The sequence below is a fragment of the Mustela lutreola genome, chromosome 2 (assembly GCF_030435805.1).
Source record: "Mustela lutreola isolate mMusLut2 chromosome 2, mMusLut2.pri, whole genome shotgun sequence".
NCBI classification, from domain to species: Eukaryota; Metazoa; Chordata; class Mammalia; order Carnivora; family Mustelidae; genus Mustela; species Mustela lutreola.
The window spans coordinates 53,582,588-53,609,290 of record NC_081291.1 but is presented as its reverse complement, the minus strand read 5'-3'; the positions used below and the strand labels follow the sequence as shown (position 1 = coordinate 53,609,290).

General features: G+C 38.7%; 1 protein-coding gene across 3 annotated transcripts in view; it reads left to right on the top strand.

Moving 5' to 3' along the window:
- The window catches only part of VGLL4 (vestigial like family member 4), a 153,564-nt gene that overhangs the window by 14,976 nt on the left and 111,885 nt on the right, over window positions 1–26,703 (top strand). The gene's annotated exons all lie outside the window — the stretch shown is intronic.

Here is a 26,703-nt window from a genome sequence, read left to right as displayed (position 1 = left end):
GACGAAAAGGAAAGAGAACTTGACATGGTCCTCCATGAGATAACACCACAATGCGTTAAAGTGGTTTTCCTGCTCACCCTAAGTTATATTTATGTTATTTAAAAAAAATATTTTATTTATCTATTTGACAGAGATCACAAGTAGGCAGAGAAGTAGGCAGAGAGAGAGAGAGGAGGAAGCAGGCTCCCCGTGGAGCAGAGATCCCGATGTGGGGCTCGATCCCAGGACTCTGGGATCATGCCCTGAGCTGAAGGCAGAGGCTACCCACTGAGCCACCCAGGCATCCCGGTTAATTTGTTTTTAAACGTTCTTGTTCAATGTTAAAATTGCTTCCTGAACAATATTTGTGAGAATGACCGGGAACAAAGTTAAGTGTTCTTTTCCTAAACAATAAAATGCTAATAACAAAAGAAATATCTGAGGTTGGGCTTTTATACATTATAAATTCTTTTTTTTTTTTTTTAAAGATTTTATTTATTTATTTGACAGACAGAGATCACAAGTAGGCAGAGAGGCAGGCAGAGAGAGAGGGAGGAGGAAGCAGGCTCCCTGTTGAGCAGAGATCCTGATGTGGGACTCGATCCCGGGACCCTGAGATCATGACCTGAGCTGAAGGCAGCGGCTTAACCCACTGAGCCACCCAGGTGTCCCAATATACATTATAAGTTCTTAAAGATGAATTGCTTTTGAGCTTAGTGCACTATGAATTGGCAGGCTGAAAGGTGCTTGTCTTTAAAATGTAAGCTCTGCCTTTTCATGGGCTAAGACTTTTGGTTTTCTGAGCCTCAGTTTCCTCATTAGTAACATGAAATGGCAACGCTTTAGAAGGTATTTGTGAGGATTCAAGGAGGTATTGCATGGATGGTGCTTGTGTTAGCTCTCAGCTTCTGATGGGAACTGCCGCATTCTGTGCTCTCTTGGCACTTGGTTGGTTTCTGGTAGGATTTACTCTCATCTCTGTATTTGTCTCTGTGTCTGTATCCTCCCACCCTCTCTTACTACCAACACTCTGCAAAGTTATCTTTAGACTAGTGACTGGATGAGATAACAATTAGAGGTTTTTTTTTCTTTTCAACCTCTTCCATAATTTACATTTACTTAGCTTTTGATTGTTCCGAGGATATAACTACCCTTTGGTGTGGTATAATTATCCCTTGTAAGGAAATTGAAGCTCAGGGATGTTAAGTGTCATTCCCAAAGACACTGAGCTAAGGAGAGGCAGCTCAGGTTATAGGCTTTTATCTAACCCACAAAAACTCCTTTAAGCCTCTAAGATTGCAATACATGTTATTGACTTGAATAGCTAGTTACAAGCTTTATTAAGTATGAAAGTAGTTACTTTAGAAGTTTTTATACTTTATAAGACAGTATTTTATATTTGTTTTATAATGCCCACATTTAGTTAGGATTAGTAAAACGAGATGGTGTTTATACAAATAAAAAATAGAAGTAATGACCTCAGGACAGCCCTTTGTGTCTTGGGGGTAGAGAGTAAAAGTTTCTTCTTTTTTTGTGCTACTTTCTCAGGTTCAGCCCTGGAACCCAGCTTCAGGGGCAGTGTGTTCAGGCTGGAGACCAATTCAATGAGCAATGATTGGACAGACACTGCCTTTATGGAGCTGATGAACTTAACTCTTGCAGCTGTAAAATGTATAATAGGGGAAGACGGGGAATACTTGGTGATAAAAATAGAATGATAATTTCAAGGGCTAGAGGAATTCTTACTTACCTCCTGTGTTTAACACAGCAGTTAGTGATTTGCAGAGTCAGGATCTATGCATATGCAAGGCCAGAAAGAACACAGAGTAGAATTTATTCTGGAATATTCTTCTTTGGACTCTCATGATTCCAATTGGTTTAGGAATGGGCTGTCATGATTCTGGAATCCCTCTGAAATAATTTCAGTTTCTCAGGATCCTTTTTTATATTTATTTATTTATTTATTTTAAAAAATATTTTATTTATTTATTTGACAGAGAGAGAGAGATCACAAGTAGGCAGAGAGGCAGGCAGAGAGGGGGGGGGGAGCAGGCTGCCTGCTGAGCAGAGAGCCCGATGCAGGGCTTGATCCCAGGACCCAGAGGTCATGACCTGAGCTGAAGGCAGAGACTTAACCCACTAAGCCACCCAGGTGCCCCCCTTTTTTATATTTAAAGGAGAGGAAAAAAGTCCAAAGATGTCTAATCATTATTATTAACATGTAGACACCATTTTTAGAAACATTTTTATTTACAGTGGTGGTGTGTGGATCACCACCCATGAGAGCACAGAGTTAAAAAACTAGGCATTTGTTGTATTTTTTGTTATCTAGTAATGGAAGTATGTGAAAACTTATGCAGGTTATAGGCAAAGTTGAGCATTAAGTTCAGAGTTCTCTAGTAGATTTCTTAAGACCTATTTGGTCTTGTTCAGCCTGAATCAGCTTTCTCTGCCCCAGATTAATTCTATTTTAGCTTTTGTTATAAATTGCTGTTACACTTAACATTCTCTTCAACACTTTAAGAAAGTCTTGTGTATGTAATCTGATTTAGGTGTCTTATTACAAACAGAAAAATGTCCTACTACTTGAGATCAGTTTCCTGACTCCTGTAGGTGACCTGAATGATTGTCTTCTCTTTGGCTCACAGAGAACCGAAAACTCAGGCATTTTTGAAGATGTTATTGTTTGAGCATTTGAAGAGAACAGTGGCTATTAGGACTCGAGTTTATAATACCTGATAGCCTTAAGGCTTCATTATGTCTACTAGCAGAGAATAAAAGAAATATCTCAATGGTGGACTGTAGAGCTGAAGTCAATAGTGAAATGGTGGTTTTGTAGTAACACAATAGTCATTTATCTGGATGGCCTAGAAGGAGTACATTTACTTAAAATAATTATTCCACTGCTCATGAGACATTGATTTAATCAGCATCCAGGGTAATCCTGGAAGGTACTTATGAAAATACAACGTGAGATTGCCCGTTTTCCATGTGCTGGAGGAATCTTTCCTTTCAGTTGTGATTAATGCTGGTGCTGGGAAGACCCCAACCTTTTGCTAGGTCTGTTTTTTAGCAGTCAAAATTGAAAAAAATTTGAGGACAGGACTTAAGACACTGAGGTTTATTAGTCTCCTGTTTTTCCTCAGCATCTGTTAGGGTGGCTTTCAAACATTTTTGCCAATGCACATAGTACAAAAACATTGTGACCCTTGTATTGATATATTGATATAAATGATATAAAAGCTGCATGCAACAAAGATTACCCTGATTTGCATGGTGAGATGCCTGTTTTGTTCTTTATATTTTACTTTATTTAAAGGAGAGTGGGGTCATGACTCATTAAATAGACTTTAGGATCCACTGATGAATTCGGGCCTGCACTTGAAAGAACATGATTCGGTTATATCTCTTTTGTTGGATAAGCTTGCTGCTGGCTCCTCCCTTAATGTACTGGGAAGACCTGACTAACACATGGGTCATGAAGATATCATGAGCACGTCTGAATACTCTGGTATTCAGACATGCTGGAATAGATTGGTGACTAGACAGGAGTGACATCATCAGATTCTCTTTCAAGAGTACTGGAGGACTTGGCACGCCACTTGTGAGCAAACGTGACTATTCCATTAGAGGCAGTTCCTCCCTCTTTCAGGCTCTGTTGTTTCCAAATTTTAGAGGGGAAAATGGTCATTCTCCTTTGCTTAAATTTATTTAGTTCCATCTTGTTCCCTGAAGTGTCCTCCTAGCTGAACCATGGCTGTGTTGAGATTGCCTAGTAGACCTTAATTGAGAGGACAGCCATCTGATCATCTGTAGCCTAATTTGATGGCTTTGATCATTGCATTAGTGATTTTTATTCTTCATAGCTTAAAACACCCAAGAGGGATACTGTGTATTTCCATTCATGACAGTGGCTTGTTGTGGCAGTGATTTCCAAAGTGAGGAGGAAGGAGTGTTTGTAAGCATTCTGAAAATGCCTTACCAGGTGATTCTGTTGTTGGATCCCTTCTCCCAGCTGAGTTAATGGTACTGTGATACTGAGTTAATGATACTGTGGGCAATTCTGGATCTGAATCTTGAAGAAGGAGGGGCTAGGTCCACCTAAGTGTGAGATGCTCTAAAATTCCTTGGCTATCATATGTTCTCCCACCAAATGCACCAGTGGTTTATATTTTGTCCCATTTCCTCTATCTTTCTCTCTCTCTCATATATATGTGCATATATTTGTATAAATATGTGTGTGTATATATATATATCGGCATATATATAGATATATGTGTATATATATATATATATATACATATATATATATATATATATTTCTTTTTTCCTGAAACACTTGAGAGCAGGAGATATCATGCCTCTGTACTCCTAGGTACTTCAGTTATGTATTTCCTACACATGAGAACATTCTCTTGCATAATCACAATATGGTTATCCTTATTAAAATGTTACTTGAATATATATAAGCATAAAACTAGGCATAAAATCTTTATGCATATAGCACTTTAGCAACTTTTAACCAGAATATGAATTTATAATTTAAATGCAGCCATAAAAGTTAGCCGTGATATGGTGAATAGTAATCTGCTCCAGCTAAAGCCTGTTTCTCCAGTGTGGTCCTGCTTCCATGCTGGGTTTGATTCTTCAGTGTCAGGTGCCTGTACTGCAAAAGTGCCCTTTGACACAGGTTCTTCCCCGTGTTGATCTTTGCAGATTCTTCTAAAATACTCCATTGTACAGATGGTGGTGACATAAGTTGGCCTTCTTTTAGGGCCTGTTTGGATTTCATATTAGGCTTATTTCTATCCTTTTCTCATTAGGCCAGGAAGAAATGCAGAGAGTCCCTGAAATCATGTGCCAGTACCTGGTTGTACAGTAAATGTCTGATTTTTTTCCCCCAGATTTTCCTTTTTGGAAGTAAGCTCTGTGGCCCACATGGGGCTCAAACTCACTACCCGGAGAACAAGAGTCACATGCTCTCTTGACTGAGTGAGCCATTTGTTCCTGCTTATGTCAGATTTTTAAAGATCTCATTAATATAACAACACAAGTTAAAATTCCTCACAGACTTCTGAGCTTTGTCTATGGACTTCAGTTTAATCACTGTATTATCTCATTTAGTTCTCACAAAAACCCTATTAAGTAGGTATTCTGATTAGTTCCATTTTATAGATAAGGGAACTGAGGCTTATAGAGTTTAAATGATTTGGATACTAATTATAGTAATTTGTTATACTAATCAATTCGGATCCACAGCTGGTAGTGGCTGTGCTGAGATTTGAAGTCAGGCAGTGCGACTCTGAAGCCCACGCCCATAATTTCTCTGCTGTCTGCCTTCTCATTGAAGACTGGGTTGCTGAGTGAATGCATAAATGCGCGCGCACACACACACACACACACACACACACAACTTCTGTAAAGCCTACCTCCACTAATAAGTTAGCCAAGAGGTTTTTCTTTGGAAGATGTTTCCCAACCAGTGAAATAGCATTTCTTGAGTATTAAGTAGCTGCAATCAGCCAAATGAGAGGAGGGGTGGTGGCTTGTTATTCAGGAGCCGCAGGGACTCTGCCATGTATGTCCGTGGCTCAGATGCTCGCAGCCACAGAGCTCTTTCTATGGAGCCGCCTTTTCTGGTAAATCTCTCTCAGTTAAGATGCTCTGATGGGGATGGGTGGCCTCCCAGAAGAACAGATCCCTTATTGCCAAAGTAGTTCAAGTCGAGATGTGATAACCACTGTTCAGAGTCATTGTAGGAAAGACTTGGTTGGGGGGTGGGTGGCCACACTGGCTGACCTCAGGTCCTGTGAGTCTGTTAGATCCTAGACTTGCTCAAGGCCAGGATCCTGTTCCATACTGCTTTGTATTCCAAGCTTGTACCATTTCATACATATGGTTGGCATTTAATAAACATCTGTTGGTAATAAAGTAACCACTGTAGTGAAAGGCTCATCTCTAAGGAATTAATTTATTTTACACTAGCAAACACGACTCATTATGATTATCATTATTACTATTAATAATGTACAAATTGAAAGGAGTACTATATTCCACTTGATAGTAATTAATAGTTGGTGAAACATTTTCATTTGATGGTTGTAACAGGAACTTTTCTAGTAGGCTGGGTGGGAGATGTCAAAGAAAAAAAATTAAGCCTGAAAAAGTTGGATGCCTAAATCAAGATTAAAGTGTTAAAAAAAAAAAAAAATTGTAACCCTTCTCTCAGTGCCTTCATGTGTAGTCATGCTGTGATTGCCAAAGACGTGTCCTCTGTTCCTGAGGAGTGCAGCGGACTCTAGGGGAAGGAGGCACGAGGTCTTGGGGGAGCTTGCCTCCTTCTCTGACTCCATGTTCCCAAGCCTCTTTTGGATTTTTGAAATTAAGGACTGTTTTTACTGCCCTTTCTAAAGGTTGGAGTCATTAATAATATGCTTTGTGCTTTCAGTTATTTCCCCTTTTGTGAACAGTGGCATTGAAAATGTCATCTCCTAGAAGTTTATTTTACTTTAAAAAAAAGTCCATGAAGCCTAAGTAAGGTGGGAGAGTATTTCTGTGCTAACTTAAGACACTCTAGGTGTGGTCACCTGCTTTAATCAAAGTTTGCCTCCCAGGGTAAGCACCTGGCATATAATCAGAAGGGCTCCCCTCCAGAGACAGCTACTACAAATGTCTCTGCTATTTTTGTACTTTTATATCAGCTCAAATTAGCATAATAAATGTTAGAAATGGATCTCCACTGGTGAAAATAATGGCTTGTTAATTAGCATAATGGATGTTGGAAATAGATTCTTCTCCCAAATAGCTCTTCAGCCATTTGAGGGTGATTTATTATGTTTCCTTTAAACCAATATTTCTCAGTCTTTAGAAATCCATGCTTTGCTTTAATACACATAAAAATATAATGAGCTACTTTAATGTCGTTTGGAATTCAGTTTTAAATGTCAGAGTCAAGAATCGTTGGATGAAGTACTTATTTTTTTCATTTGATACCCATCTTCAGTGTCCCAGCATGCTCCTTCTTTTCCCTCCCTGCCTCTCGAAAATCACTACCTGCGCCCCACCCTGCGCTCCCCTGCGCCCTCCTCCCCCCTCCCCCTGCCCTCCCCACCCCCAAGCAGGATCATCCCCAGCACCGCAACCCTTCTCTGTTGCATAGGCCTCTGAACTCAACGTTGGGAGTCACTATCTCCTTTGCCACCTCTGGCTCCTTCATGTCCCTCCTGTAATAGGTACATTCAGAGTAAACAATGATTTTTGTGTGTGGTCTGGGGATTGTATCCCTGGTACTGCCACCAGCTTTGATCTGGAGTTCTTTGGACAAAGGAAGTAGGAGGGCAGACTGGTGCCTAGGGTGGGAAGTGGCCACGCGTCAGACTGTAGAGAGCAGGGGAATCCTGCAGAACACAGGGCTCTTTGCCCCCTTTCAGGAGGCAGCCACAACCCAGCTCCAGTCATTCTCTTGTCAGAGCCAGCTCATGGGGAGGTGCCTGTCTCAGCTCAGGACATCATGCTGGGAACTTGCAGTCAGCCTCCATGGGCACATAGGCTTCTTTGGTCTTTCCTCTCAGTGGAGCCAGTTAACATTACCCTGTGACTCCTTTTACATGGGAATATGGGGCTGGATTTGCCAAATTTTCTGATTCTTAACGACAGACTGAATCCTGGATTTTTATGTAAAATGTGTAGATTTTTTAAAATGCCATGTGAGCTAAACAATCATTTCTCTGCCAAGATCAGACCTGTTAAGTGTTACTCTAGTATGTGCTTTGTGGTCTAGTTTCAATACTTTTATTAACATAACCTAAAATCATAGTAGATTAAAAAAAAAAAGCAATCTGCATCAGCTTCTCTCCCTCCTCTCACTGTAGTTGTGAATTACTATAGCAATTCTTTAAGAGCTGAAAACATTGACCCACCTCCTAGTATCTCTCATTAGTTTAATATGGAAGCTAATTTGGATATGTGTGTATTTTTTCTTTGAATTCAGATTTTCTGTTAAAAGATGGAGGCCACATCTTTGCTTCACCTTGTTTGTTTCTTTAAGATTTATGTTTCAGGCTTACAAAATACTTATTGACTAGATATGGGATGTGGATGTAATTTGCAGAAGGAATACGTTTCAGTTTACACTTTTAGGGAAATAGCATCAACTTACAAAAATCAAACTGTTACATCCTTAGTGGCTTTAGATTTATTGTAACTGCCTTTTTATTGGATCAAGCTCTTGATTCCTTGTAAATGAAATGAATAAATCTTTCCTGAAATCTGGGGAAGTTCCCATTTCCTTCTCTAAGACTACCTCTCTCTTAAACTTTGTATGTGTTGTTTTTTCTCCCTCGGAAAAATATTGGTTAAATGTCACATCTTTTGTGGAACTTGCCATGTTTAACTAGATTGTAGTCGCTTTTTTAATGAACTTGACAAAGCAGAAATCTGTTTTGTTCACCAGAAGGCAGGGACTGAGAAGAATGATTTTTCTTCTCCTTAGCAAAGTGTTCATTGAGGTGCTTCGAATAAAACAGTTTAAATTGCAAAAGAATATTTCATTTAGGAACTCAGGAGGATAGACTGGAATTTGGGGGCAAAATGGCAGCCTGAACACATGCTTTTAACTCCCGTCTTTATAAAAATCCTTTAAAATAACAAAATATAGACATTAAAAAAAAATCTGTTATACTGCTAGAAAACCAGAAAAGGTGCCCACCTTCAGTAGACCAAAAGTTAGGAAGAATTCCTGGAAAACTGAAAACAGATGGCAGATGGGATTAGATTGACAAAAGGAAACAAAAACAAAAAATCATAACCCAAAACACAGGTGCAGAAGAAAATGGAATTAATAGCAGAGCTTGCAGTGACTAACTGCTACTGAGGGGAAAGGGCCCTAGAGCCAAATTCAGGAAACTATAAAGTATTGCATTTATGACAGTGACTTTCTGGCAAAGAACTGAGAACTGTGCTCTGAAGAAAGTGGGTGTAGGGATATGAGAGAAGCAGAGTAGAGCTTGATATCAGCATGGGCACCCCCAACAAAAAGCAGGGTGTGCAAAGCAATGTAAGCCCTTCCAGTAGGCAGGATCTTCACCACTAGAGGAAAGATTATTTCTGTAGGTTTGTGTCTGTCTCCCAGCTTGCTGTCTTGCAGGTTTCCCATTCATATGCCCTAAAGCACAGCTGGGTCCCTGGACACTCCTCTACTATATAAGAGTAAAGGTACTCCTCTCTGTGTAAGAGAGCATACTCCCCAAGGAGAGACCCATTGCTAGCCAGCCCACAGATGTGCGGGAGCTGTCCTTGTTGACTGCCCTAGTCTTTTCTGCTGAAGTATGAATGAAAATCAAAGGATCATCCGACATTCAAGGAAAACAAATAGGATAAGAGAAAGACCCAGAGTAAGAGACTTCAGGGAATATATGAGAAGTTAAAAACATGTTAGTTGGTATCTTCAAAAAGACTTGAGGTAGTGACTATGTTAAATAATAGCCTGCTTTGAAAAAGTATTATTGCTGCGATAAAGTTCATGGAAATTTAACATAGGGTTATTGAACTTCAGAGATTAAATACATCAGCTTTAGAATCGGGTGTATATGATTAAAGACAAATTTAATGATCTGGAAGATAGGCAACAAAAGTTTGCAGAATATCACAAGGAACTTAGGAAGTAATAGAGATCTGAAACATCCACCAACTGGAAGTTCTGGTGGGGTGAAGCCAAAGAAGTACAGGGACGATGCATTTATAAGAAAAATAGGAAATTAATGGGCCCACTGAACAACCAAAATAATAATAGTCATAGTAGTAGTAACAATAACACCAAAGTAGAAAGAAAAGAATTGGTCTTTTATTTTTATAAATAAAAATGAAAATCAATAAACCTAAATGATAAAAAACTTTTTTTTTTTTCTAATAGGCCAATAAGTGACAAATCTTTGGGCAATTTGATTAGGGAAAAGAGGATATATGCCGTTATAGAAAACGAGAGATGACAAAAGGGGCATTATGATGAATATAGATGAGAATAATACACAAACACATATACATGTAGAACAATGAAAAAATGTAAGCGAAATGAATGATTTGAATCACAGAGAGACAGAAACCTGAATTGGTTGATGATTATAGGAAAAATTGAAGAGATAATCAGAGATATGAGTCCTAGCCAGTTTTATAAGTAAATTTTATCAAATCTTCAAGAAACAAATCTCCCTTCTAGTGTGTAGAGCACTTTCTAACTCCTTCTGTAAGGATAGTATAACTATGATACCAGAAGTGGACAGGGAAAGCACAGGGCACATGTATACCTTACAAATCAGTTCCTCCCCCCCTTTTTTTTTCAGTTTCCTTTTTAACATAGATATGAAGATCCCAAATTAAATATTAAAAAAGTCAGTCTAGCAGTGTATTAAAAGAACAACATATTACATGTCTAGATAAATTGTTTGCATCACAGGAATGCAAGGATTGGTCAGTACAAGGAAGTCTTTTTTCTTTTTAAAGATTTTATTTATTTATTTGACAGAGATCATAAGTAGGCAGAGAAGCAGGCAGAGAGGGGGGGGGGAAGCAGGCTCCCTGCCGAGCAGATGTGGGGCTCCATCCCAGGACCCTGAGATGGTGACCTGAGCCAAAGGCAGAGGCTTAATCCACTGAGCCACTCAGGTGCCCCCGTTTTTTTGTTGTTTTTTTTTTTTTTAAAGAAGAAGGAAGTCTTGTAAAGTAATAAATTATTTGTATTACTTTAGTAGATTAAAGAAGAAAAATTCATGTAAGGTGCATGACAAAAATCAAAAAGAAATTCAAAAATTCAGCATCAGAAATGATAAAAACTTAGGAGAAAAGAACTTTCTTACATTGATAAAAGTATATGTTATCAGCATCCGTATATGGTGACAACTTAGTGTGAGCAAAAGAAACTTTCTGACGTAAATAAAAGTAACCCACTAGAAACCCATGATCAGTATGTTTAACAAGACAGTTTAAGTCAGGATCAAGACAGCTCAAATAGCATTAAACTTGAAGTTCCTGGTAATAAATTTTTTTTCAGGTTTTTTTTTTTTCCAGTTTTTAATTTTATTTTAGCTCCAGTATTGCGAAGATACAGTGTTATTTTAGTTTCAGGTGTACAGTATAGTGATTCAACCTCTGTATATAATGATTCTGCACATTACTCAGTGGTCATCATGATAAGTATACTCTAAATCCCTTTTACCTCTTTCACGCATCCTCCCACACACCTCCCTTCTGGTAGCCATCAGTTTGTTCTCTGTAGTTGAGAGTCTCTTTGTCTCTCTCTCTCTCTCTCTCCTTTGTTCAATTATTTTGTTTCTCAAATGCTGCATATGAGCAAAATCATATGGTATCTTTCTCTGACTTATTTTGCTTAGCATTATACTCTCTGGTTTCATCTGTGCTGTTGCAAATGGCAAGATTTCATTCTTTTTTATGGCTCAATAATACTCTCTCTTTCTCTCTCTCTCTCTCTCTCTCTCACACACACACACACACACACACCCTACATCATCTTTATCCATTTATCTATCAATGGACAATTGGGCTGCTCCCATATTTGCCTATTGTAATTAATGCTGCTGTAAACATAGGGGTGCATGTATCCCTTTGAATTAGTGTTTTGTACTTTTTGGGGCAAATACCCAGTAGTTCGACTGTTGGATCGTAGGGTAGTTACATTTTTAACTTTTTGAGGAACCTCCGTACTGTTTTCCATAATAGTTTGCATTCCCACTAACAGTGTACAAGGGTTCCTATTTCTCCACATCTTCACCAATACTTGTTTCTTGTGTTTTTTATTTTAGTCGTTCTGACCATGTGAGGTGATGTCTCATTGTAGTTTTGATTTGCATTTCCTGATGATGACTGATGTTGAATGCCTTTTGTCCGTCTGGATTCTTCTTTGAAAAATGTCTGTTCATGTCTTCTGCCCATTTTTTAATTGGATTATTTGTTTTTCTGGTGTAAGTTCTTTATATATTTTGCATACTCACCCTTTATTGGATATGTCATTTGCAGATATCTTCTCCAATTCATTAGGTTGCTTTTTAGTTTTGTTAATTGTTTCTTCGCTGTGTAGTAGCTTTTTATTTTTATGTAGTTCCAGTAGTTTATTTTTGCTTTTATTTCCCTTGCCCCAGGAGTATAGCTGAAAAATGTTGCTGTGGCTGATGTCAGAGAAATTACTACCTGTGTTCTTTTCTAGGATTTTTATGGTTCAGGGACTACATTTGGGCCTTTAATCCATTTTGAGTTCATTTTTGTTTAGGGTATAAGAACGTGGTCCAGTTTCATTCTTTTGCATGTAGCTGTCCAGTTTTCTAACAGCATTTATTGAAGAGACTTTTTCCCATTGCATATTTTTGCCTCTTGTGTTCAAGATTAATTGGCCATATACTTGTGGGTTTATTTCTGGTTTTTCTGTTCTTTTTCATTGATCTATGTGTCTGTTTTATGCCTGCCTCATACTGTTATGATTACTACAGCTTTTTTTTTTTTTTTAAAGATTTTATTTATTTGTTTGACAGAGACACAGCAAGAGAGGGAACATATGCAGGGGGAGTGTGAGAGGGAGAAGCAGGCCTCCCCCTGAGCAGGGAGCCTGATGCAGGGTTCCATCCCAGGACCCCGGGATCATGACCTGAGCCAAAGGCAGAGGCTTAATCACTGAACCACCCAGGTGCCTGATTACTACTGCTTTGTAATATAACTTGAAATCTGGGACTGTGATACTTCCAGTTTTGTTTCTTTTTCAGGATTACTTTGGCTCTTAAGGGTCTTTTGTGGTTCCACATAAATTTTAGGATTGTACTAGGGGTGCCTGGGTGGCTCAGTGTATTAAGCCTCTGCCTCCAGTTCAGGTCATGATCTCAGGGTCCTGGGATCGAGCCCCACATCGGGCTCTCTGCTCAGCGGGGAGCCTGCTTCCCCCACTCTCTCTGCCTGCTTCTCTATTTGTGATCTCTCTCTCTCTGTTAAATAAATAAATAAAATCTTAAAAAACAATTTAGGATTGTTCTAGTTCTGTGAAAAATGCTGTTGGTGTTTTGATAGGGATTGAATTCTGGCCAGCAAATTTTTGAAAACTGAAAGGTATAGTCAAAATTGTAATTTTCAGATGTTTATAAATAGTCTACTAGAAAAATCATAATGTCCCCATGTATCATAATGTGAAAAAACTACTAGAACTAATAAAAGACTCAAATAAGGTGGCTGATTATAAGAGTAGCATTTAAAAAAAAAAAATCAATGTTGTCCTATTCACCTGTAATAACCAGTTAGAAATTACCTCTAGAAAAGTCTTATTCACATACCAACCATAGATACAAAATATTTAGGAAAATACCTAACAAGAAACATGTAAGACCCACATGAAGAAATCATAGAAGGACATGAAGATGATCTGAATAAAAGAAAATACCATATTCCTGAGTAGAAACGTTCAGTCAAATAAAGGTGTCAGTTACATTCATTTTAATCTTTTTAATCCTAATGAGATTGCGTGATTCAGTATGATCCTAGCCAGAATATCAAAGGTATTTTAAATTGACAAAATTATCAAAATTTTTGAAAAATAAAGGGTAGGGAGGGAAGGGACTTGTGATGTCAGGCACTAAAAAAATCTATAAATTGTATTACTATAAAGCAATTAAAATAGGGGTAATATTGGCGTCAGGATACCTACAACAGTATTTATTAAATTTTTTAAAAACTGCAATCTGGGGTGCCTGGGTAGCTCAGTAGGTTGAGCCTCTGCCTTCGGCTCAGGTCATGATCTCGGGGTCCTGGGATTGAGTCCTGCATCAGGCTCTCTGCTCAGCGGGGAGCCTGCTTCCTCCTCTCTCTCTCTCTCTCTCTGCCTCTCTGCCTACTTGTGATCTCTGTCTGTCAAATAAATAAATAAAATCTTAAAAAAAAAAACCTGCAATCCATAGCTGCAGTGCATTTTATAGTAAAATCAGATTTGACTATCCAAATTCATAAGATAAATGGAGATAGTGTGCAGGAATTTTGTTGGGGGGGGCTGTCAGGATTGTCCCTTTGGGGGAACGGAAGCACACAGGAGCAGAAGGAGAAGTTGGGCTCCTGGGCAGGCCCAGCAGGTCCTGCCACTCTCTTCTGCCTCAGGCTGTCTTCTGGTGAACCCAGTTTATAGCAGACCTCTGTGCAAACAGATGCTAGTTTAGGATTACTGGGCTGGTGAGGACCTTGATTGTTCTCTTGTTCAACCTTCTTTCTGATGCACAGCTGCCCTCTGCAATATATATATATATATTTTAAAGATTTTATTTATTTGTTGACAGAGATCACAAGTAGGCAGAGAGGCAGCAGGGAGGGAGGGGGAAGCAGACTCCCTGCTGAGCAGAGAACTCAATGTGGGGCTCTATCCCAGGACCCTGGGATCATGACCTGAGCTGAAGGCAAAGGCTTCAACCCACTGAACCCCCCAGGCACGCTTCTCTGCAATATTCTTGTTGTTTAGCTCTCTTCCTCTGCTTGAAGGTAAGAGATGGGAGTTTATTATGTAACTGCACTGTCAGTGTTGAGCACTTGGAGGAGTTAGACTGCTTTTATTGTTGATATTATTATTTTCAAAATTTTATTTATTTGAGGTAAGAGTGTGTGTGTGGGCGGGCACTCGCATGCATAGGCAGGGGGAGGGGCAGAGGGAGAGGGAGAAGCAGACTCCCTGTTGAGCAGGGAGCCTGACACACAGGGACTCTCAGTTCCAAGACCTGAGCCAAAGTCAGATGCTTAATCAGCTGAGCCGCCCAGGCACTCCTGGAGCACTTTTACTATTGAGTGAGAGTCTGCATTCCTGTAATGTTCTCTCCTTAGACCCACTTCTCCCAGCTACTAAGAATACCTCTTCCAATCCTTGTTATTGTTCCAATTTCTACCCTTGGGAAAATTGAAGAAAGTTACATTTCTTTTAAGTTTCTTCTTTAATCCTTTTGAAATATTTCATTTTCTCACCTATTTCTTGTATAATGTCCTTTCTTTATTTTTCCCTCCAGCTTTATTGAGGTATAATTGACAAAACTGTGTATACTTAAGATGTGTAGCATGATGATTTGATATGTGTATGCAGTGTAAATGATACCACATCTTCTTTATCCATTCATCTGTCGATGGATATCTGGGCTCTTGCCATATTTTAGCAATTGTGGACATTGCTGCTATAAACATTGGGGAGCGTGTGCCCTTTTGAATCATTGTGTTTGTATCCTTTAAGTACCTAGTAGTGGGATTGCTGGGTTATAGGGTAGCTCTATTTTTAACTTCTTGAGGAACCAACATACTGTTTTCCAGAGTGGCTGCACCAGTTTGCATTCCCAACAGTGTAGGAGGGTTCCCCTTTCTCCACATCCTCGCTAACATCTGTTGTTTCCTGACTTAATTTTAGCCATTCTGATTGGTGTGAGGTGGTCTCTCACTGTGGTTTTGATTTGTATTTCCCTGATGCTGAATAATCCTACACCATTTATTGAAGACTGTCCTTTCCCAGTCTGTATTCTTGGCTCCCTTCTCATAGGTTAGTTGACTGTATATGTGTAGGTTTATTTCTGAATTCTCAATTGTGTTTTATTGCCCTAAGTGTCTGTTTTTATCCAGTACCTTACCATTTTGATTACTATAACTTTCTAATGTAGTTTGAAATCAGGAAAGGTGATGCCTTCAGCTTTGTTCTTTTTCCATATTCCTTTGGCTATTCAGGGCCTTTTATGATTCCATACACATTTTAGGATTGTTTTTTTCTGTATCTGTGAAAAATGCCATTGGAGTTTTGGTAGAGGTTGCATTGAATCTGTAGACTGCTTTGGGTAGTATGGTCATTTTAATGGTAGTAATCTTCCAATCCATGGGTAGGAGATGGCTTTCCAGTCTTTAAAAAATATTTTATTTATTTATTTATTGAGGAGCATTTATTTTTTGTTAGTGCATGAGCAGGTAGGGGGGGAGGAGCCGAGGGAGAGGGACAAGCACACTCCATACTCAGTGAGGAGCCTGATGTGGGGCTCAGTCCCAGGCTGCTGAGATCATGACCTGAGCTGAAATCAAGAGTTGGATGCTTGACTGACTGAGCCATCTAGGCGTTCCTCTTTCCGTTTTCTTGTATGACGTCAATTTCTTTCATTCTTGTGGTTTTTTTATGTTCAGAACTTTCACCTCTTCGGTTAAATTTCTAAATCCCTTAGCATTACTAATTTTATTCTACATTGTTATTATTCTTTTCACAAGTGGTTCAAACCAGGCCTTTGTCATATTACTCCCTTTTCCATACATATTATCAGTTACTATGCCATTTTAAGGACCTTTGTGTCAGCTGCTCTTTCTTTCTTTCTTTTTTTTAAAATTTCACTTACTTATTTGACACCAAGAGAGAGAGATCACAAGTAGGCAGAGAGGCAGGCAGAGAGGGGGAGGCAGATTCCCTGATGAGCAGAGAGCCTGATGTGGGGTTCCATCCCAGGACCCAGAGATCATGACCCGAGCCGAAGGCAGAGGCTTATCCCACTGAGCCACGCAGGTGCCCTCAGCTGCTTTTTCTGCCTGAAATACTCTTCTCTCAAATCAGAATTGCCGGCTCCTTCTTCATATTTGGTCCTCAATATGGATGTTTCCCAGGGCCGCAGTATTACTTTCATGAGTCTGAGGCACTTTTGCCTTTGCAGATATCTTTTGTCATTAAAAAAAAAAAAAGCATTAAAGATTATACTTTATGACTGTATTGGTATAAAGATGAATATGTTAATATTACATATTAAAACATTCTCTGTAGCCTAAGTGTTCACATTTTCTTCTGATTTTGAAACAAACCATTTTCATGGGCCTCCCAAAATATTGCAGGCTCTAGGCACTGTGCCCTTCTTAGGGCAGGGTCGTGCTCTGTTGCATGATATTATGGTATGTATTATATTTCCTGCTTAATGTCTAGAGGAGAGCCAGGCACATGAATGTAAGAAGAAACCAAGTGATACTAGGCTCCAAGTGGAGAATTCTCTTCTGGCTAAAGTACATGAGAATTGCATATTCCTAAAATGTTTAAACGTTTTTTACGTATTTTTTGTTTTTTGTTTTTTTTTAAGATTTTTGTTTATTTGAGAGAGCGAGAGAATGAACAATAGCATGAGCAGGGGCAGAGGGTGAGGAAGAAGCAGGGTTCCTGCTGAGCAGGGAGCCCAGTGTAGGGCTCCATCCTAGGACCTTGGGATCACAGCTGGAGCTGAAGGCAGATGCTCAACTAACTGAGCCACCCAGGTGCCCTCCCCTCTACCTTTTTTTTTTTTTTTTTTTAAATATTGTTCAATTTTAAGGTTATTTCTAATTTTCCCATTTATGCATTCAGACAACTTCTCCATCTTCTTTTCCCTTTAGGGTTATTTCTTTACAGTGAGTTTCCAGACAGGAATTACTAGGTCCAAATTTGTGTGTATGCCTCTATCATGGCTGTCCTCTAGTCTTAAAACAAAACACTATTCTCTGGTTCTTATTTTATCACATATAGTTGAATTTTCAGTTAAGTAACCTTTTGTTATGTGGTGTGAATCAGTTACTATTTTCTCTTTATTGTTTTAGATATTGTTAGTTTATTATTTCCAAGTATGTATGAAATTCTTGAGGGTAGGAGTCTATATTCTCATCCCAGCACAGTATAGAACTTATTAGTAGGTGCTCAGTTTTGGTTGCTTGGTTGTGAAAAAAAGGGAAGTTTAGAGAGGAAGCTAATTCTGGGGGCAAGATGACAAACATTATTGATATCTGTTCAGACGATCATTTCTAGCAGTCTGCTTTTGGAATTTATTCCAGAAAGATTAACAGTCAACTCTGTGGGAAGGGATCATCTATGAGGGAGAGAAAATCATAGCGGATAAAAGCAAGGCAAATGAGCCCTGGGAAGGGGAAGGAAGGGGAAGGATGCTGCCATGTAAGTGCTATTACAGTGATGTATGCATTTCTACATGCAGTCCTCACAATAATTCCACCCTTCCATCCATCCATTCAACAACTATTTATTGAATGTTTCTGGCATAACAGGTGCCGTGCTAAGTACTGACATGGAGGTATCATCTGCTTTAGCCAGTTGGTGGCAGAGACGGGGTGGGTAATCAGACTTCACTGACTTCATAGTGCATATCCTTTCTAGTATGCTATTTCAACATAGGTGAACATTAAATTGACTATTGGAGGGGCGCCTGGGTGGCCCAGTCGATTAAGCGGCTGCCTTCCGCTCAGGTCATGATCCCAGAGTCCTGGGATCGAGGCCCACATTGGGCTCCCTGCTCAGCGGGAAGCCTGCTTCTCCCTCTCCCACTGTCCCTGCTTGTATCCTCTCTCTTGCTGTCTCTTTCTCTCTGTGTCAAATAAATAAATAAAATCTTTAGAAAAATTGATTATTGGGAGTTAATCATGCACATTTTATTTAGAATTTTGTAAGGGACTTGGTGTAAGTGCTATCCATGAGAAAAAAACAGTATCCACCAAGGCATTAAGTTATGTCTTCCACTGTCCTCCCCACTGCCTTTCTGGAATTAATCTTATTATATTTTGAGACCCTGTATTTTAATGTAGTCTGCCTTGCATTCAAACTTGTTATCTGTCAGTCTGTCGCCCACACATTTTGGATAGTACTTTAAGCAAAATAATTATTTAAAATTGAATATTATTGTTTCTCTTAGTAGGTATGAATTTGTTAGTGTGTTGGTATATTTGATTATCATACTGCTGTGGGAAATAGCACATGGTTGTAATATTAGGGAATATTTAAAAATGAGATGGCTTAGGAACATCTCTTGCCTATAATTTAAAAAAAATGAATATACTTTGTTTTGTGGAAACTTTACAACGTAAACAAGTAAGGGGAACATTATAATGGGCTCTCTTATACTTTCAGTTAAATTAGGATGATATGTTGAGGGTCAGGGCTAAACAAAAGCCAGTTGAAAAGGAAAGCAACATTGTGACCAGGAATGGCATTCCTGCTGGAACATAATTAGTATGTAGGTCAGAATTAATACTATGTTATCTCTGGCGTAAAAAATACCATGGTAATAAGAATTTAGCTATGGGTCAGAGGTATTTTATTTGGTGTGAATCTTTAGGGATTCTGTTCTTGAGACCTGAGCTTTTGAGAACAGTAGCCTTCATTGAAATTAGCCCATGAAATTTTATATATATATATATATATATATATATATATATGTATACATATATATATTTAATTTTTTGAATATTTTATTTATTTGAGAGAGAGAGAGAGAGAGAGCGCATGTATGTATGAGCGTGAGTTGGGGGGAGGGGCAGAGACAGAGGGAGAGGGAGAAGCAGGCTCCTTTCTGAGCAGGAAGCCTGACTCAGGGCTTGATCCCAGGACCCTGCGATCATGACGTTAGCCAAAGGCAGATGCTTAAACCACTGAGCCACCCAGGTGCCCCTTCTACTGATTGTTTTTATAACTTCTATTATTTTAATTTTCTGGTGCTCTTTTTAAAAGCCACACCGTCTTCACCACACCATCTTCACCAGTGCTATAGCTCTCTGAGGCAATTGATACATTGAAAAAAATTTCCTTTTTCAATGGTCTTTGGGTTGCTTAGATTGTTTTTGTTGTGTGTGTGTGTGTGTGTGTGTGTGGTGTTTTTGTTTTTTGTTTTTTTTGTTTGATTTGGTCTCTTTCTTGCATGTTAGTAGCTTCCCTCATATCTGCTTGTCAGAGAAGAAATGACTGAGGTCAGTAAAAGGCAGAGGGAAGCTTGTACTCTGAGCCCCACATGAGATACCACCTTGCTCCTGTCAGAATGGTATTCATCAAAAAGACAAGAAACAAGTGCTGGCAGGATTGTGGAGAAAGGGAACCATGGTGCCCCATTGATGGGAACGTAGACTGGCACAGCCACTATGGAAAACAGTCTGGAGGTTTCCCCCCAAATTAAAATCGAGCTATCATTTGATCCAGCAGTCCTCCTTCTGGATATTTATCTGACGGAAACAGAAACAGGATATTGAAGAGACATGTACAGTTACATGTTCATTGTGTCATTATTCACATTAGCTGAGACCAGGAAGCAACCTAAATGTCCATCAGTGGATGAATGGTTAAAGGAAATGTGGTGTCTGTGTATACAGTGGAATATTACTCAGCTATACAAAGAAGGAACTCTTGCTATTTGCCACAGTATGGATGGACCTTGAGGGCATTATGCTAAATTAAATAAGGCAGAGAAACACAAGTGTCATATGACCTCATTTAATTAGGTACAGTCTTAAAAATAAAAAAAAAACAGGGTCACCTGGGTGGCTAAGTTGGTTATTGGTTAAGTGTCTGCCTTCAGCTCTGGTCATGATCCTGAAGTCCTGGGGTGGAGGCTTCCCTCCCCACTCACTCCTACCCCAAATAAGGCTCCCCACTCAGCAGGGAGTCTGCTTCTCTCTCTTTCTTTCTTTCTTTTTTTTTTTTTTTTGCTTCTTCCCACCCTGTTTGTGTTCTCTGTTTCTCAAATAAATAAATAAATAAATAAAGCTTAAAAGTAAAATAAAATTAAAAAAAACCAACTCATAGGTACAGAGAACAGGTTGGTGGTTGCCAGAGACAGTAATGAAATGAGTAAAGAGACAGTAGATGAAATGAGTAAAATGTATCAAAAGGTACAGACTTCCAGTTATAAAATAAGTAAGTCCTGGGATGTGATGTATGATAGCCTGGTGAGTATAGTTAACAATACTGTATTGTATATTTGAATGTTGCTGAGAGTAGCCATTTAAAATTCTCATCAGAAGAAATTGTTAACTGTGTGGTGATAGATGTTAATTAGGCCTGTTGTGATATTTCCCAATACATACAAATATTGCTTCAGTGTGTTATATACCTGAAACTAACATAGTTATATGTCAATTTTATTTCAGTTAAAAAATAAATAAATGTAGTCAGAATCAGGGTAACTGAAGATCCCTTAAGGAGAAAAAAAAAAAAAAAGAAAGCATAAAAAAATAAGGAATACATTCGTTAACTTATTTTTAAGCCCTTAACTTTTGAAAGTTGTTATTATTAATGATAACAGAACTAGCCTTTAAGGCGATCAGAATAAGTAATGTATACATTGAGCTCACGAGTAAAAGCAGAATCTCTTATGTAATGCTGTCTTTGGGGGTCAGGGCTGGCAATAGAGGGAATGTTGTGATAATACAATATTTAGAAGGTGATAGTAAAATATTTTTACAAAATATTATGTTGTAGATTTTTAAAAAACTCTCAAACAGACAAATTTGTGTAGCTAACTAATGACAGCTGGCTGAGGACACAGTACCAGTACCATGTTGTTTTTGATAGCTTGTTGCAGGATCATTTGTTTTCATCTTCAGGTTAGTTCAGGTTAATCTGAAAATGCACTTTTTTTTTTCCCGGATGGGATAAAGGTAGCTGGGATTCCAAGATTCCTTCTTTCCAAACTAGTAATTATTATTTGGAATTGAGCTTCCTATTTATGTTTACTGATAAGTATTTGTCATTGAGTGGGGGACAGAGAACCTAAAGGCAGGCTTTAGCCCCTCAGCTTCTTTTGTTGAGGCCTCTGAAGATAGAGTCAGTTGCTAATGCCTGAAAGCTAAGCATTCTTCTCTATCCCAACCTTTTCCTATCTCCCCCAAGGTTTTTTCTCTTTTCATTGGCCAAATAAGTCATGACTTACCCTTTGTCATTGATCCATAAAAAGTTCAGTTCTGATTTATCTGTTTAGTACACTGTATCCCCATTTTCTGTCCCCATAAGCAGCCATCCCAGTGGATTTAAGGTGTCTATCTGTATCCTGCAACTTGCTTCTCTTTTTCCCTTTGAGTCACTCATCCAGTTACTATGTGTGGAACATCTGCTCTGTATTTGTCACTCTTTTGGGTACTGGGATACAATGGTGAGCAATCCCGAAACCTTTCTGTCATGGAATTACATGGAGCTTTCAGCTTTCTTCAGTCTGGGATACCTCTTTTATCCAGTATAAAATAGAAATATGTAATGAAAATAATAAATGAATATCTTGACTAAAGTACAGTGGTCTTGTTCATATTTTGAAAAGTTAGTTGTATACTCTAATTATTTCTCAGAAATTCAACTTGAATTCTTGTAGTTATGATTGTCATTTGCTCTGCTTGGTCAATTGTACTTGATGAAAAAATATTTCCTCCCTTCACTGAATAGCAGAAATTTGCTGTGGAACCTGGGCTGGTAGAATAGATGAGGGAGAATTTGCTTTTTTATATTCAGTTGGTGAGTAGCTGACCTAAGTATTCAGTGTGATGTCTGCCCTTTCTTTTTCAGTTAAGGTAAGGAGCTCAGTCTTATCTTTTTTCCTTTCATAGATTTTGGTTGCTGGTAATTTCTAAGGTAAGTGTTTACAGATAGCTTTTATTTCTCAAAATTGGTTGGGAGGCTCTGCCTCCCTGTGGAGTATTAAAAAATGCACAGATGAGGAAGCTGGGAAGACTCTGATTCAATAGCAGTATAGCTTTGAGAGAGTCACAGTCTTTGGTTCTGTGTCCTCACCTGTACAATGAAGAGCCTAGAGAAAGCTGTTTGAAAGGCTCTCTTGCCGTGGTAAGAATTTTAGCAAAGTCTCAGCAAGGGAACGGTGAATAGAGCTCAGGATGCATGTGTCACTACCTTACAGAAGTTTGACAGGTGATGTTTGCACAGGTTTTGACTTGCAAACCTGTGTCTTTGCTGGAAGACTCTTGGGGAATTGTGAGGAGTTTGCTGAGGATTGCAGAGATAGTGAATAAGAGAACGAAGATGTTTTTCAAAATAAGAAAATAGAGGTGCCTGGGTGGCTTAGTTTGTTAAGCGATCAGCTCTTGGTTTCAGCTAAAGTCATGACCTCAGGGTCATGAGATTGAGCCCTTCCTGGGGTTTGCTTGGATTTCTCTCTCCCTCTTTCTGTCTCTACCGCTCTTCCCCTGCCCCTGCTCTCTGAAATAAAGAAATAAGCCTTAAAAAAAAAAAAGAAAATAGTAGGAAAGTAGAATTTACAACAGGAAAAAACAACAACAACAACAACACTGAACAGAAGTATATGCTTTCTTCTTGAGTTGTTTTAATACTGAGTACAGTCTTTAGAAAGTCACGTTATTGCTTGGCTGTCTGAAAATATCTTTGCAACCTGAATTCACTTGAAGTTGACCTGTACTTAAATTCTAGTTGTATTGTTAAATAGAGTTTGTGCTTTGCAAAGAGGACTCCTAATTGCCCTCTCTCTGGGATGATGATTTGAAGTAACCTTGAACTTTCAGAAAGTCCAAAAGTTCTTGGTTTCCCAATTCCATGACTCTGTAGCAAAATACTGTTTGCTGTTGGGAATCTTGAAGAATTTAGAGAAAGAGGAAGAGTTTGGTAAAAGGGTTCAAACTTCTAGCTATTAGACGAATAAGGTCTGAGGCTGTAATGTAAGACATGGTAACTAGAGTTGAGAACATTGCATTGTAAAATTGAATTTTCTAAGACAAGTTAAATGTTCTCACCTAAGTAAATAAAAAAACAAGTAAGGTGATAGGGGCATTAACTAGATGGGGGAAATCCTTTCACAATATATATATGTATAGAAAAACACCACGATGCACACTTAAAATATCTTATAATTTTATATGTTAGTCATACCTCAATAAAGCTGAAATTAAAAAAAAAACAAAAACAAAAGAATTTAGAAAACTTGCCAGGGAAAAAAGTCTTCCTCTGTTTTGTAGGAGATAAGCAGATGGCAAAAGGGGTTTTAGCTACCTGGCAAGCAAGAATAGTTGAGATTTAGAAGTTTTGTGACACGTTTTAATGACAGGGTAGAGCAGGATGTGAAAACTGAAACAAGAATGAAGTTAATAAAAAAAAAAAGTAATTGGATTGGTATCAAGAACTTTGCTAGAATTTTAGCCAAATATCCTATTCTTTTTTGAAAAAATGCTAGGCATTTTGAAAACCTATTTTTAAGAGGCGTGTGGCTGGGATCCTGGGCTTTGAGCCAGGGTCTGGCTTTGTGGAATTTTCCCAGTTGAAATTAAAAAAAAAAAAAAAAAAAGTGAAATTTTAGATGATATATTCTAAACGAGTCCCTTTCAGAAACATATTGCTGCAGGGAGTGTATTCTCTACCTCTTTGCTGCTCCACTCTGGTCTGTGGTGTCACCTGGGAGCTGGTTAGAAATGCTGTCCTTGGGGCACCTGGGTGGCTCAGTAGGTTAAAGCCTCTGCCTTTGGCTCAGGTCATGATCCCAGGGTCCTGGGATGAAGCCCCACATTGGGCTCTCTGCTCAGCAGGGGGCCTGCTTCCTTCTCTCTCTCTGTCTGCCTCTCTGCCTACTTGTGACTCTGTCAAATAAATAAAATATTAAAAAAAAAAAAAAAAAAAAGAAATGCTGTCATAGTCCTCATAGCAGAGCTACCACCCATGGAGAAGATGCATTGTGACCAGATTCCCAGTGAGTCTTGTGCACTCTAAAACTTAGGAGCACAGCTCTACACCACAATAAAAATGTTCCCTGTATTTTTTTTTTTTTAAGATTTTATTTATTTATTTGACAGAGAGATACGGGGAGAGCAGATAGAGGGAGAGGGAGAAGCAGGCTGTCTGCTGAACAGGGAGCCCAACACGGGGCTTGATCCTAGGACCCTAGGATCATGACCTGAGCCTCAGGTAGTCGATTAATGTCTGAGTCACCTAGGCGCCCCTCTTCTCTGTATTTTTATATTTTCTTTCTTTTTGGGGGGAGATAAGGAGAGGGAGGAGACTCAGTTTTCTTCCCCCAGCCATATCGTGCTGTAATTGGCAAACAAAATTGTACATATTTGCTTTTTTTTTTTTTTTTTTTAAAGATTTTATTATTTGACAGAGAGACAGCGAGAGAGTGAACACAAGCAGGGGTAGTGAGAGGGAGAAGTAGATTCCCCGCTGAGCAGGGAGCCTGATGTGGGGCTCAACCCCAGGACCCTGGGATCGTGTTGTGAGCCGAAGGCACACTTAACGATGGTGTCACCCAGATGCCTTCAAATTGTTCATATTTAAAGTGATGATTTGATACATGGATACATTGTAAAATAATTACCACAATTAAGTGAATAACAATCACCTCATAAATTACCACTTTTAAAATTTTTTTCACATTTTCTTAATTGACCTGGTGAAATTATAATGCAGTACTTTTCTTGCAAAGAAAAGTTTGGGAGGTTTATCTAAATGCCTCATTAACCTCTGAAAACAGCATTTGTGCTTGAGACCCAAAGATAATCTTCCTAAGAACAGCGACTCCTGCTGCTGCTCCTTGTCTTCAGTCCGCCCCCTCCTGCACTGGGTCCTTTCTGTGGTGCAGAATAGGGCTCTCCTCAATCAGTGGGCACCAAAGGCAATGGCAGAGGTCACTAGAGAAGTTCTTTTTGTACTTATTTTTATCTAAAACAGAAGGTGGGCATTTATTAGTATGTAATATTATTAATATGTAATACTTTGTCTTTTATTTCTATTTTTTAAAAAAAGATTTTACGTATTTATTTGACAGAGAGATCACAAGTAGGCAGAGAGACAGGCAGAGAGAGAGGGGGGAAAGCAGGCTCCCTGCTGAGCAGAGAGCCTGATGTGGGGCTTGTTCCCAGGACCCTGAGATCATGACCTGAGCTGGAGGCAGAGGCTTAACCCACTGAGCCACCCAGGCACCCCCTATATGTAATACTATAGATATTGATGATATTGAATATAATTTAGCAATGAATATACATACTTGAAGTATGAATGTTGGAAAGTCTTTAATGATAGTACTTCATTAAATGAAATCCCAAGTATTAACCATGTGTATATATCCTGAAAGGACCCACAGGATTTGGAAAAATTGTCATATGCTCTGTGTCCAGAGTTGAAGATATTTGAACATAATGGCATTTTCAGCTGGAAGGAACATAAGCTTTCCTTACTTTACATGTGAAGAAACTGAGGCCCAAGCAGCAGAAATACTTTTCAAAGGTCCTGATATTAGGAATTAGGATAATGGTTTCCCACGTTATGCTTCAGTTTTCTTTTCATTGTTCCTTTGGCTTCTGAATGCCTTCTGAGGTATCTAGAGGTTCCATTGGGGTCCTCAGAGGCCAAAGATGTGGGTGGGAAGAGGAAGGATGATAGGAAGGGGTTCCGGTAGCCTGTCTCCGATCTGAATATTTTTACTTTTAGGTGTTTTAGAAACAGATGACCGCTTTCATACATAACGCATTCCTGCAAACATGTGGACTTCTTAAGAGAAGTCTTACTTGCTGGAAGCGGGATTCTCGTTAGTCTTAAAGAAGCATGCCAGCCAGAGTGGTACATTCAAAAGAATGTTCTAACCATTACTCTAGGATAAAAATATTATAGCACTACTGTCATGGTTCAAGACATTTTTGGAGTTGCCTTAGGGAAGAGTTTATGAAATATGCACAAATAATCAGTTGTATTAGTATTTAAGCTTTGTTTTGGAATAGCAGTTCTATTACCTATTTTAATTATCCTTTTTCACACCACTTCTTTTAATGATCAGGTATTTACTAAAATTCTAATTACATCCTCAAAGAATATTTTCCATCATTTAAAATAAAGTCATTTTGGGAAAAAAAAAAAAAAGATCATAGACTTTTTACATAGAGGAAAATGTAAAGATTTCCAAGGAAGAGCTTTGAACAAAGACAATGTTCTGTCTGAGTTACATTTGGAAAAGCAATTAA